The sequence below is a fragment of the Rana temporaria genome, chromosome 5 (genome assembly GCF_905171775.1).
Source record: "Rana temporaria chromosome 5, aRanTem1.1, whole genome shotgun sequence".
Classification (NCBI taxonomy): Eukaryota; Metazoa; Chordata; class Amphibia; order Anura; family Ranidae; genus Rana; species Rana temporaria.
In genome coordinates, this window is record NC_053493.1 from 284,159,586 (window position 1) to 284,173,728 (window position 14,143).

Sequence of the window (14,143 nt, forward strand, 5' to 3'; positions counted from 1 at the left end):
GTCTGTACAGACGACCGAACATGTCCGAGCGGGCAGGATTCCAGCGGACTGTTTTAAAACAAGTCCAGGAATATTTGTCCGCTGGGAAAAGGCCCAGCGGGCAAATGTTTGCTGGAATTCTGTCCGCTCGTTCCTACACACGACCGAACATGTCTGCTGAAACTGGCCCGCGGTCCAGTTTTAGCAGCCATGTTTGGTCGTGTGTACGGGGCCTTAGTGTCTGATTTGTCCGACACAATGTCACAGTCCTGCTATAAGTCACTGATCGCCACCTATCACTAGTAAAAAAATAAAATAAAAATTCTATAAAAATATCCCATAGTTTGTAGATGCTATAACTTTTGCATAAACCAATATGCTTATTGGGATTTTTTACCAAAAACATGTAGCAGAAGACATATTGGTCTAAACTGAAGATTTGTGTTTTATTTTTATTGTGTGTGTTTTATAGCAAATAGTAAAAATATAATTTTTTTTTAAGTTGTTGGCCTTTTCTTGTTTATAGCGCGAAAAATAAATAAATGCAGAGGTGATCAAATACCACCAAAAGAAAGCACATAGCGGGGGGAAAAGGACATCAATTTTATTTGGGTACAGTGACCGCACAATTGTCAGTTAAAGTAGTGCAGTACCGTATCGCATAAAATGGCCTGGTCACGAAGAGGGGTAAACCTTCCGAAGCTGTGGTTAATGAGCAAAAAAAGTAAAACGTATGGCCTGTTCATGTAATTTCTGCATTCTGAAAGAACTGGATGATTTCTGGAGTTTGCCTTGTTATTGTGGTAAAAAAATCAGAGAAAAACTGGAGCAGCTTCGTTTCTAAATGATCCTGGTTAACCAGACAAGTTAGCTGATTATTTAAAAGGTGATTATAACAAAAAGGTGTATGAGCACCCAATCAAGTTAATACATTTTTTTCCTTATTAACATGATTGGAAGCTGAACTTAAATACATGTAATTACCATTATAGTACCAAGTACCATTAAACTCACATTACTTTGGTCTACAAAAAACAGTAATGTAACATGGCCCTGTTATAATATAGAATGACCAACAAAAAACCTCTTGACATAAAGCAGCAGAACACCCTGTCTAGGTGTGAATGTAATAACATAGTAGAACTGTGAATATCATTCTTATTTTTACAGAAGGTGAGCAGGTATGTAACCTGTTATGCCTTGTACACACGATCGGTCAATCCGATGAAAACGGTCTGATGGACCGTTTTCATCAGTTAACCGATGAAGCTGACTGATGGTCAGTCGTGCCTACACACTATCGGTTAAAAAACGATCGTGTCAGACATGAAACACAACGACGTGCTGAAAAAAACGCTTCAATGCTTCCAAGCATGCGTCGACTTGATTCTGAGCATGCGTGGATTTTTAACCGATGGACGTGCCTACAAACGATCGTTTTTTTTCTATCGGTTAGGTATCCATCGGTTAAATTTAAAACAAGTTTGATTTTTTTTAACCTATGGATAAATAACTGATGGGGCCTACACACGATCGGTTTGGTCCGATGAAAACGGTCCATCAGACCGTTCTCTTCGGTTTGACCGATCGTGTGTACGTGGCATTAGATTATGATTTGTGACTTTTACCTTTACCAATAGTAAAGAATATATATAGCAAAGCATATACATAAAATAACAAATTTTAATGCGAGACAAATATAATATTCTACATATAAAACAGACACAACACCAAAAAAAAATTAGTACATTTTGAAGCATGACATATTGGGTATCAATTTACTCAGCGTAACATATCTTTCACAATATTATCCTCACAATATGACAAAAATTGGGCTAACTTTACTGTTGTAGTCAGAGTCTTCGAGTAAGAAATGCGATAATCCTAATAACCAAGGCCTGAGGTGTGCCTTGGCTTAGCTGGTCGGTATGCCTGAGAAGAGGGCACGCACTGAATATAAGAATAAGAAAAATGTACAATGAGTATGTGTGAAGACTGGGGGAAATGGGTGGGTGGGAACCCTGAAGGAAAATGCAGACACAGAACCTGACAGGGAAGGAGTCTTAAGTACCCTCAGACTCCTCCCACAAACACAGGCTAGCTTTCGGCCATAAAGGTAAACATATTGGGCCAGATTCACGTAGAATTCCGGCGGCGTAACGTATCCCATTTACGTTACACCGCCGCAAGTTTTCAGTGCAAGTGCTTGATTCACAAAGCACTTGCCTGTAAACTTGCGGCGGCGTAACATAAATCCGTCCGGCACAAGCCCGCCTAATTCAAATGGGGCGTGTATCATTTTAATTAGGCGCGTTCCCGCGCCGAACGTACTGCGTATGCTCCGTTTTGTAATTTTCCGCCGTGCTTTGCGCGAAATGACGTCGCACCAGCGTAATTTTTTGAACGGCGACATGCGTTACGTCCTTTCCTATTCCCGTACGACTTACACAAAAAAAAATTCAAAATTTGACGCGGGAACGAAGGCCATACTTTAACATGGCTAGTCTAAGGCCTCGTACAGACGACCGGATCTATCCGCTGGGATTGATCCGCGGATCAGTTCCAGCAGATAGATCCGGTCGTCTGTACGTCCGAGCGGACATTTCCCGGCGGATAAAAATCCAGCCGACGGATTCCCAGCGGATAAAAATTTTGTAGCATGCTACAAAATCTATCCGCTGGAATCCAGTCCAGCGGACTGATCCGGTCGTCTGTACAGACTCACCGGATCAGTCCGTCCGCTCCCCTCCCTTGCATGCGTCGTAATGATTTGACGCATGCGTGGAAGTATTTACCTTCCAGCGTCGCGCACGTCCCGGCGTCACGTCACTGCGGATGTATTCCGCGCGGATTTCGATCTGATGGTGTGTACAGCCATCAGATCCAAATCCGCCAGAGGATTTATCTGCTGGAAACGGTCCGGCGGGCCGTTTCCAGCGGATATCCTCTTGTGTGTACGAGGCCTTAATATAAGCCATTGAAATAGAATGCGTAACTTTACAACCAAGCGTCCAGACGAAGCTACGCAAGTCATCTGCGAAACGCGTTGACGTCATCACGCTCAGACGCTAGACACATCTACACACTCCCCCTTCCAGCTGGGGGCGGGTGACGGAGGAAAACATCCACGGCTGAAGGACTTTCCTCGATCTTTGCCGGCTCAGCGTGCACCAATACAGGCAATTGCTTATGATACAGCACTGCGAACTACCTGCCTCCTAAAAACCACGGAGTAAGCCGCATTTCCGAAGGTCTCATCTCCAAGTGACGTGTCCCCTCACCTACTGGGAATGCCAGACGGTTGAGCGCAATCCCTGCATGTAATTGGAAGAGCATTTGTCATCATCCATATTGCAGCTTATACAGCTGGTAAGATCTTTCCAATTACAATTTCAATAGTGTTAAGTTTGACAAGCACGGATCTTTCGTCACTGAACTTTCCACGCAGGAACTGTGTGCTATATTGGGAACTGTCTCGATCTCTTTGAGTCCACAATATAGGAGTGAGACTTTGCACACATATAACCAGTCAGGTTCAACTACCATTAGCAGAACTGCAGTTCCTCAAGTCCTATTAAAGCCCCGAATGCCTATACTGATTGCTCTGGATATTTTTGCATGCAAGGCATATTTTGCCATATAGTGGGCCCTACTCACGCCCCTTTGCTCCAGCCAGCAGCTGTCCACACAGCATTCTCACTCTAGACCCATTCAGGGAATTTTCACCACAGCCTGCTCCCCCTCCCCGCAGTGTCACCTCTGTGACTTGTTCACCAATTTATTAAGCTTATATTTATAGCACAATACTTAATTCCCAAATAGGGGTTTGCCCTGGTGAACCATCACAGAAGTGACACCTTTGTGTCCGGACTGTCTGAGTTCCATTGTTACATGTTTGTTATGTGTTTTTTGTTTGTGAGTCTGACATAGCTACATTGCCTAAGCGGTAGCATACTTTTTCACTTACTAGCTCTGCCACGTTTCTTACGTTTCAGTATAAATTGACATTTTTTATCTCGTTTTGTAGTACTTTGATATTTAATAAATTATAGAGATTATTCTCACTCTTGAGTATAGACCTTGATTTACCAATAGTAGCCCTTTCCCTGGGGGTGACCTTTCCTTCTAAGGGTTCCCTCCCAGGTTCTTGTATATTTGGTTAGTAGGTTTTGGTTACGGTAAACAACCCCATCATTGGGGGAGTGTCTCCTCGGTGCCGTTACTACATTACTTTATTTAGTTATCATATGGGACACCCTTTGTTTTCTCTTTAGCCTTCGGCCAGCCTTACACTTGTCAAAAAAGTGTATTTTTCCCCCCAAAAAAATGCATTCGTAAGACAGGTGCGCAAATACGGTTTGATGTAAAGTATTGCAACAACCACTATTTTATTCTCTAGGGTGTCTGAAAAATATATATATAATGTTTGGGGGTTCTAAGTAATTTTTTAGCAAAATAAAATTTGAACTTGTAAACAACAAGTGTCAAAAAGAGACTTGGTCCTTAAAGCGGAGCTCCACCCTAAAGTGGAACTTCCGCTCATCGGAACCCTCCCCCCCTCCGGTGTCACATTTGACAACTTTCAGGGGGAGGGGGTGCAGATACCTGTCTAAAGACAGGTATTTGGACCCACTTCCGGCCACACAGTCTGAGGGTAGACTGCAGGCAGGATGTCAGATCCCGCCGCCCTCCCTGTTGTGTTCTGGAAAAACACACAGCTCCCAGAACACAGCAGGAACCAGTCAGCACGGCACAGCGCGACTCGCGCATGCGCCATAGGGAACCGGGCAGTGAAGCCGGAGCGCTTCACTTCCTGGTTCCCTCACCGAGTATGGCGGGGGGGGGGCAGCAGAGTGACAAGCGATCACTCGTCCTCTGCTGCCGACGGGGCTGGACTCCAGGACAGGTAAGTGTGCTAATATTAAAAGTCAGAAGCTGCAGTATTTGTAGCTGCTGGCTTTTAATATTAGTTTTTTCGGCGGACATCCGCTTTAAGTGGTTAAGGTACCTTTCATGCACACATACTTGTGCCCGTGCTTCTGTATACAGTATGTGAAAAGGCATCAAAGGACACATGATAGCAGTTTAACAACACACAGAAATAAGTATGTATACTATGCCATAAAAATCTGTATCCCTCTTTTTTTTAAGGGCAGTGAAGACAGACTGCTTCTATGTGTTTGAGTATTATGGCAACCAAAAAAAAAATACAACTAAATTTTCAAAACAAAATCTGTCAGGTCACTAAGGCACAAAAGCCCTGAAAGGTCCTGAAAGCGTTAACCAAGAAAAGATCCATAGTTTCCCTGGCTGCAAAGGCATTGACCCTTAAAAAAAAAAACATAGTTCTGCATTTAAAACTTTATATTTAAATGGGAGAGACTCTGGAAAAGGATATCACAGTAATCTGTACTATATCAGATAGTTATCTTGGTGAAAGTTATTTTTTTTTTTTTTTAAATAAAGTCCCTGAGGCTCAACTGAATTAATATAACTGAAGATAAGATGAACTTCATGATATTCTAAGCCATGCTGCGGCACAACATGAGCCAAGCCATACCTGCATAATCGTCACCTTCTTCAAGAATACTAACTAGTAGGAGTTCATGAAATTTCGGATGTTATGTACAATTCATATACAATGTTTTGTTTTAAAGAGAAACTCCAGTTAAAAAAAATAGCAATTTTCAAAATGTTCTAATGATCATTCCCTTTGCAGTATACATTTAGAAGGTTGGCACCATTTATATAGAAGTGTGTTCACATGTTTTCATAATGGTAATAAAGTAATTGGATTTGTGACAGGTGCTGTTTTCCTCAATAACAGTTTTCTAATGACTACAAAATCTGGTTTTATTATAGTCCTCCTAAGGCATATTGATGCATTATGCTTAAGAGACTCTGTCACATAGGAAAGGGGAAAGTACATACAGGTATAAAAGAAAGATAACACAGGTAGGTACCTCTCCCAATATGCAAACCACTGAACTGAAAAATTATGTCCTGAAGTCCACTGGAAAAACAACACTTCCATGAGTGTCAATCACCTGGCTCCCTTACAGCATTCATTAGTTCCTCACTCTGACCCCCATGAGTCCTGTATTAATGTGTGTGGAGATCAGCAGGATAAACCAGTGAGATTTGCAAGTGAGGCCTCGTACACACGACCGTTTTCCTCGATAGAATCCATCAAGAAACTTGGTGGGAGAGCTTTTTTAGTCGTGTTCTCTTTTTCCTCGACGGGAGTCTCAATTTCCTCTTCGTGTTCCTCGTCGGGCTGGTTTTCGACGAGAAACATGATCATGTGTATGCTAAGAAACCCGTGCATGCTCAGATTAAAGTATGAGACGGGAGCGCACCTTCGGTAAAAGTAGCGTTTGTAATGGAGATAACACATTTTTCACGCTGTCACAGACTGAAAAGTGCTAATCGTCTCTTACCAAACTTTTACTTAACACGCAGTAACATGAGATTAGCAAAAGCAGCCCCAAGGGTTGTGCCAGTGGAATTGAACTTCTCCTGCCATTGTATGTGTTGTACGTCACCGTGTTTGAGAACGAGGAGATTTTGTCTTGACCGTGTGTACGCAAAGCAAGCTTGTCGAGATCCTCGACAAGCCTAACAAGGAACTCGTCGAGGAAAACGATGTGTCTTTTCCGACGAGTTCATCGGTCGTGTGTACGAGGCCTGACTCAAGAGATCAACACGCATTAAAGTGTTGGTTTTTCTTTCTTCTTTACAGGTAGGTGCTTTCCATTTTTTTTATGTGACATCTTTAAAGTGATGTAATCTCTATCTTGGTGACATAGAGGTACGTAAAGCACAGTATGGTTCATAAACGGTATCAGGTATTTGTTTCAAAAGACAATTTAAAAAACAAAATGTTTACTTTCTGCTTTAAAATATATCCAATAAAAAAAAAATGTCTTCATCAATTTAGGCCAATATGTATTCTGCTACATATTTTTGGTAATAAAAACCCAATAAGCGTTTATAGATTGGTTTGCGCAGAAGTTATAGCATCTACAAACTACGGGATATTTGTATTTATTTATTTTCAACTAGTAATGGCGGCAATCAGTGATTTATAGTGGTACTGTGATATTGTGGTGTACAAATCAGACACCTAACTGACAGTTTTGATGCTTTATTTGGACCAGTAACACTAATACAGTGATCAGTGCCAAAAAATATGCACTGTCACTGTACTAATGATACTGTCTGGAAAGGGGTTAACATCAGGGATGATCAAAGGGTTAACAGTGAGCCTAGCCTGTGCTTTCTCACTTTGTGGTAGGTGCTTTGCCTAGGGGAAGGCATTAACCCATGTGCCTTCACAGGAAGATCAACACCTTCCCATCTAACAGAATGTCAATCTGCCTGTGTACTGTCTGATCAACAGAGGCTGGCAGACATTGAGTCTGTGATACCCGCTGGGCTCCCGCTGTATGTGATTACAGCAGGGGGCAGATAATCTGCATCATGCATGTGCCCAAGACCAGAAAGTGGCAGATCAAGTACTAGGTACGTCAGCTTGCACAGAGCATCGGCCCTGCCACAGCATATGCAGGGTGAGCAGTCGGCAAGTGGTTAAAGCTTTAATAGAAATTGTTTAAATCTTCAGTACCTTAACCACTTTGAGAAACAGGAAGCCCTAAAAAATACTTCAAAAATTTTTTTGGGGTATCTCTTCTGTGTTCAGCTCCTCTCCCCCTGCTGCATGTTGCCCCTATCTTTTGTTCTGGCAATTGCTATGTATAGCTGGAGCGGCTGTAAAAATATGGCTGCTCCTGTGTAAAAAAGACGGTTGAAGAAAGTATAAACTTGAGTAATACAGAATAAAAATGTATTGATACTGTACTTTACTATTTCATTTACTGTATGTTTAGTTCAAAGTTGTGACCTTTAGCCCTGTTCACATTGATGTCATGCAATTTTATAGTTTCAAATCACATGACAAATCTCACCCTATTGTCTGCATGAAAACAGTTAAATCGATGCAACTCTGACTCCATCGGAGTGGCACCAATTTTGAAAGTAGTTCTTAAGTTCTTGCACTACTTTTGCAAGTTCAGGTACGACTTTCATAGACAAATGTGCATGAAATCACAGATTCAAGAGAAGTATCAGAATTTCATGGTTGTGTTCAGTGTGACCGGAGGCATAATCTGCCAAGCAAATCAGTTATAGAAACCTCACACGTATTTTCTTTATGTATTTAGCCTGGGTTCACACTAGATGCAGTATATTTGCTGTGGATTTGGCACCGCATCACAACCCATCCATGCAAACCGATTGTGGTGTGTATGTTGTTAATGACACTCTGCAATCGGCTTGCAAAATGCAGGGTGATTTGCAAAATCGGGTCGCATGGATGTTCACACCGATTCTGATGTGGAGAAAAAAGGGTCAAACATCCGTTTGATGTAAATACGGTTACATTTGAGACATTTGGGCTGAAATCACACCCCAGAGACACCACATGTAATTTTCACAGAATTGTATTTATTTATTTATTTTACCATTCATATTTATTTATTTTTGTATTAAATTATATTGTTCATAATTTTTTTTTAATATTGCAAAGAATGTTCAAAAATTAAAAAAGTTGTTATTCATTTGCAAATAATGTTTGCCATGCTTTGTAGCAGAAACATAATTTTATTGTAATTTTGGGACACAATCAGAATAAAATGTATACAATGGCCCGGATTCACAAAGCACTTGCGCCAACATATCTCGAGATACGCCGCGTAAGTGCAAATATGCACCGTCGTATCTATGCGCCGTGCCCACAAAACTAAGATACGCCTAAAACCAGGCTTCATTCCACCGACGTAACTTGCCTACGCCGGCGTAGAGTGGGCGCATATTTACGCTGGACGCATGTGGCGCTCCCATTGATTTTCTATTCAAATATGCGAATGAGGGAGATACGCCGATTCAAGATCGTACTTGCGCCCGACGCAGGCTACGACTGGTGCGCGTAAGTTGTACGTACAGCGTAAAGTTATTCCCCATAAAGGAGGTGTAACTCAGCAGCATCCATGCAAAGGGCTTCCATGCAAAGGGCTGCACCAGGGAACACAAGCCTGCGTATTTTACGTAGTTTACGTTGGACGTGAATATGACTAGGCGTAGGTTACGTTCACGCCGTAGGCAGTGATCCGGCGTATCTTAGGCAGTTGTTCCGACGTGATTGTGAGCATGCGCACTGAGATGCACCCACGAGACGGCGCTCATGCACCGTTCGTTATACGTATCTGTCTGGCGTTCGGCCCATCATGTGCATGGGGTCACGCCTCATTTGCATGGCTCACGCCCACTTCAACCTATGCCGGCTTACGCCTAGGAAACCCAGCGCAGTTTTGGGAGGAAGTGCTTTGTGAATTCCATGCTTGCCTCTCTGCAATGCATCAACGTAGCTTAAAGGAGATACGCTACGGCGGCATAAATGTGCGCCGCTGTCTGTGAATCTGGGCCTTTATCTATACAGCAAAACGACTTTTCTTAAAAAAAAATAATAGAAAAAATCAAGAAAAACTAGCAAAGTTCAAAATAGAATTTTTTTTATTTCTACCTATATTCCATATATATATATATTTTATTTTTTTCGAAAACCAAATTGGCAAAAGAAAGCTTAATTTTGTTTACCTGCTGTAAATGTAGGTTTTACTTTGGTAACTTATCATGTAACAAACAGACCAGTAGTTGAAATGTAAAAACTGTTCTACTTCATAAAGTATATAAAGGTATGAGAGCTGAAATGGTAATGTATAAGACTTTCTAAGCTCACAATTACATTTTTTTGACATGATGGGCTAACAACAATGAGGTAGGAAGTAGCGGGGCAGTGAAAAGTGGAACATTTTTGTTCAATTAGTTATTTTGAACTCTTTTAGAAAAAAAAAACAATGCCGCATACACACAACCGTTTTTAATGGTCTAGAAAAACAACGTTTTTTTTTACGTGATTCTTGTCAAGCCGGCCTTGCCTACACACGATCATGAAAAAAAAATGCTCAAGCAAAGCGCGGTGACGTACAACACGTACGACGGAACCATAAAGGGGAAGTTCCATTCGGATATCGCCACCCTTGGGGCTGCTTTTGCTGATTTCGTGTTAGTAAAAGTTTGGTGAGAGACGATTTGCGCTTTTCAGTCTTCGTGCTTTTCAGTCTGTTACAGCGTGACGTATGTGCTATCTTCATTATGAATGCTAGTTTTACCAGAACGAGCGCTGCTGTCTCATAACTTGCTTCTGAGCATGCACGTTTTTTCACGTCGTTAATGCCTACACACGACCGTTTTTTCACGACGTGAAAAACGGCAACGTGAAAAACGACGCAAAAATTTAGAGCATGTTCTAAATTTTTAATGCCCATTTTTCACGACATGAAAAATGCTCTGGAGCCTACACACAATCATTTTTAATGACCATTTAAAAAAAAAATATTTTTCACGTCATGGAAAACGGTCTTGTGTACGCGGCTTGAGTCTCGGGTACCTTTTTGAAAGGGCAAAGGGACAGTAGATACATGTTTCATCACCATTTTAAGATGCCATCTGCACCCCTGTGTGTCCTGGTGGCATCTAAGGGTGAAAACATCTGCCAGTCAACAATAGATGGGTGTTCCAGTGCTAAGCTCAAGAGCTTTATCAGCTTCAGGGCTTCTGGCCAATCTACAAAGCACTCCTATGGAGAGAATGTGTCAGTGCTACCTACCTTCCTTCTTCAAACGCCACATCAATTTTCTTGACTAGACAAGCAATGCTTTTGCAAGTTAGCTACCAAGCCCCTGGTACACATTCCTGCTATCCAGCCTGTATACACCTATTGATTTCTTCAGTTTTTTTTCAGGTTACAGAGTCTGCTGCTCATCCTGACATCTGGTTTGTTCCTGATTATATGTATCTGCTTCCTGCCCTGAATGTCAGCCTTGGTTTCAGGCCTGTTCCTTATCATCTCTGTTGACAGCTAGTCCTGACTGACCTGTAATACTTAAAACAGCGTGAACCTGGGGGTCACAACCAGGGGTCAGCAACAGTGAAGCTTAAACCTTCATGAGGGGGTCCCGGGTGACTAACAACTGGCTCTTAGGCTTGTGATGTATGAAATTCTACATCATATTGATAAAAGAGTAATCAGTGCATACAGTCCAATAAATAAATAATATAGATAATAAAACCACTAATGTATGACAAAATAAGTGATAAGTGACAATAATGTGCAATAAATGCTAATAGTCCCAAAGTGCAAACATAAGTGAACAGAAAATGGCAAACAATAATTGATGAGGGTCCTTGTGCAATCCAAATCTTAAAGGAACTTCACAATCTTCTGTATAAATCTTCTAGGTGCTGTGCTCACAGAGCGCTTACCTTAAGGCAGGTATATGCAGACTTGTATGAGTGTGGGTAGGTCCAGGGATGGTTCCGCCACATAGATTCCCAGCTACTGTCTGTCTCCATGGGTACAGATAGCCTCACAAGTTCTCTCCTCGATTTGAGCCCCAGTAAAATCAAAAGAGACACTCCATTGTGAAGTACAGCAAGGGATTTTTAATAAATAAAGCTGTAGAAACTTACATCAAATTAAAAACAAAGCAGCAGTGACAGTGGTGTTCAGGCTCTTCCTATTTCCTGGTCCATCAGATCCTTACTGGTTACGCCCCATCACGTGGCTTAATCAGAGGTTATCATAAAGCCACGTGATGGGGCGTAATCGGTAAGGATCTGATGGACCAGGAAATAGGAAGAGCCTGAACACCACTGTCACTGCTGCTTTGTTTTTACTTTGATGTAAGTTTCTACAGCTTTATTTATTAAAAATCCCTTGCTGTACTTCACGATGGAGTGTCTCTTTTGATATTACTGGGGCTCAAATCAAGGAGAGAACTTGTGAGGCTATCTGTACCCGTGGAGACAGACAGCAGCTGGGAATCTATGTGGAGGAACCATCCCTGGACCTACCCACACTAATACAAGTCTGCATATACCTGCCTTAAGGTAAGCGCTCTGTGAGCACAGCACCTAGAAGATTTATACACAAGATTGTGAAGTTCCTTTAAGATTTGGATTGCACAAGGACCCTCATCAATTATTTTTTGCCATTTTCTGTTCACTTATGTTTGCACTTTGGGACTATTAGCATTTATTGCACATTATTGTCACTTATCACTTATTTTGTCATACATTAGTGGTTTTATTATCTATATTATTTATTTATTTATTGGACTGTATGCGCTGATCACTCTTTTATCAATATCACTACAGGTATTTATTTACTTACTTACCCATATAGATTTAGCAGCATATTTAAATTTATTTTTCATTCACGGTTATTCTATACTTAAGTGGCGACGCGGTAGCACTATTCATATATGAAATTCTACATCACCTGCTCTCCCATGAGACGTTCTTCCAAATTCATTTATAGGATTTCCCTCCTTCTCCAGTGTGGTTCTAACTCCATAGATTCAGCTCCCATGTATGTCCTGTCCCAAGATGCCTTTCTCTACTGTGACCTGGCTTTTAGCTTTCACTACTCAGGTAAGCCTACTGTCTCTACTTACAGTGTAGCTAAAGAGTCGACATTGGCGTTGATGGTATCTTGACATAATTTTTCAGCGGGATGTTTACATCGGAAGTGTAGTGACATCACTTAAGATGTCACAGCACTTCCTGGTATGTTGCTGACTCGGCTCACAGAAGTAGCCAGAGTCGCAGACTCAGATCTACCCTGGTTCTCATCATTTCTGGGAAATCGGTCCCAGACAGTGAAACTAGGACCTTTCACTTCAGAAGCGCATACTCTGACATTTGGAGTCCCTCAAGGGTCCCCCCTGTCGCCCATGTTGTTCAATATTTATCTTCGCCAACTCCTCAAAATTATCAGTAACCAGGATCTACTCTACCATTCCTACGCCGATGATACTCAGCTCTACTTTCGTATAAACAACAAAAAGGACCATTACCTCGGATTAGAAAAATCCCTCACTTTGATAGACAACTGGATGACGGAGAGTCACCTCAAACTCAATGGATCGAAAACAGAACTCCTTCTGGTCCATGCAAACACAAAGAGATCGGCCAGGGCGACACGGTCGCCCCTGCTCATATTTGGACAGACCATTACCCCCAACACCAAAGTCAAAAGTCTAGGAGTCATCTTTGACTCCGACATGACAATTGATGCTCAAATTGGGTCAGTAGTCAGCGGGTCTCACCATCTCCTGCGTCTACTAAGAAGACTCGTGCCCTTCATTCCGAAAAAAGACACTGCAGTAGTGGTGGGAACACTATTAAACTCCAAGCTTGATTATGCTAACTCCCTGTACTTAGGTCTTCCAAAATACCAGATTGCCAGTCTGCAAGTCATCCAGAATACGACAGCATGACTGGTAACAGGGAAAAAACCCTAGGAATCAATTTTCCCCACCCTGAGGTCCCTCCATTGGCTGCTCTTCAAACACTGAATCACATTCAAGGCCCTCTGCCTGACACACAAATGTGTACAAGGCATCGCCCCCCAATATCTAGGTGAGAAAATAAAATACCACAACCCAAATCGCGTTCTCCGATCAGCTAACCAAAATCTACTACAAATCCCTAAGGCCCGCTACAAGAGCAAAGGAGAACGAAGATTTGCAGTCCAAGCAGGCTTCAACTGTGGAACTCATTACCAACTCATATTCAAACGGAAGAGAATCACCAGGCCTTCAGGAAAAAACTCAAGACCCATCTTTCTGAAGGCTAAATAGAAGGAACATGGATGCCAAGCGCCTTGAGGCGATTCAGTTCGCATTTGTAGTGCTATATAAGTTATTCACTCACTCACTCACCAAGGCGAGATTCTCAGTCGTGTGTACGAAGCCTTAGTGTTACACATTTACTTTTAGCTTTACCATTCCGCTATGCTACACAATAGTCAAACTATAGTAATATCATAATTATCAGAAAACGTTGTTGACTATATTTTTGGGCAAATATAAATGGGGTGTGCAACTTGTGTCAACATTGTATTTAAAAAAAATACAGGAAAATGCATTTTTCTATTATTTCTACTATTCATTCCCAATAAATAAAAATATGGGTATCAAAACCTGCTGCAAAATTTAACCCTTATCTATACTGGAAAAATAATGTATACTACATTAGGGTA

General features: G+C 41.7%; 1 protein-coding gene across 1 annotated transcript in view; it reads right to left on the reverse strand.

Annotated features, from left to right (window-relative positions):
• CDH7 (cadherin 7) overlaps nt 1-14,143 on the reverse strand; it is a 280,342-nt gene that overhangs the window by 92,985 nt on the left and 173,214 nt on the right. The gene's annotated exons all lie outside the window — the stretch shown is intronic.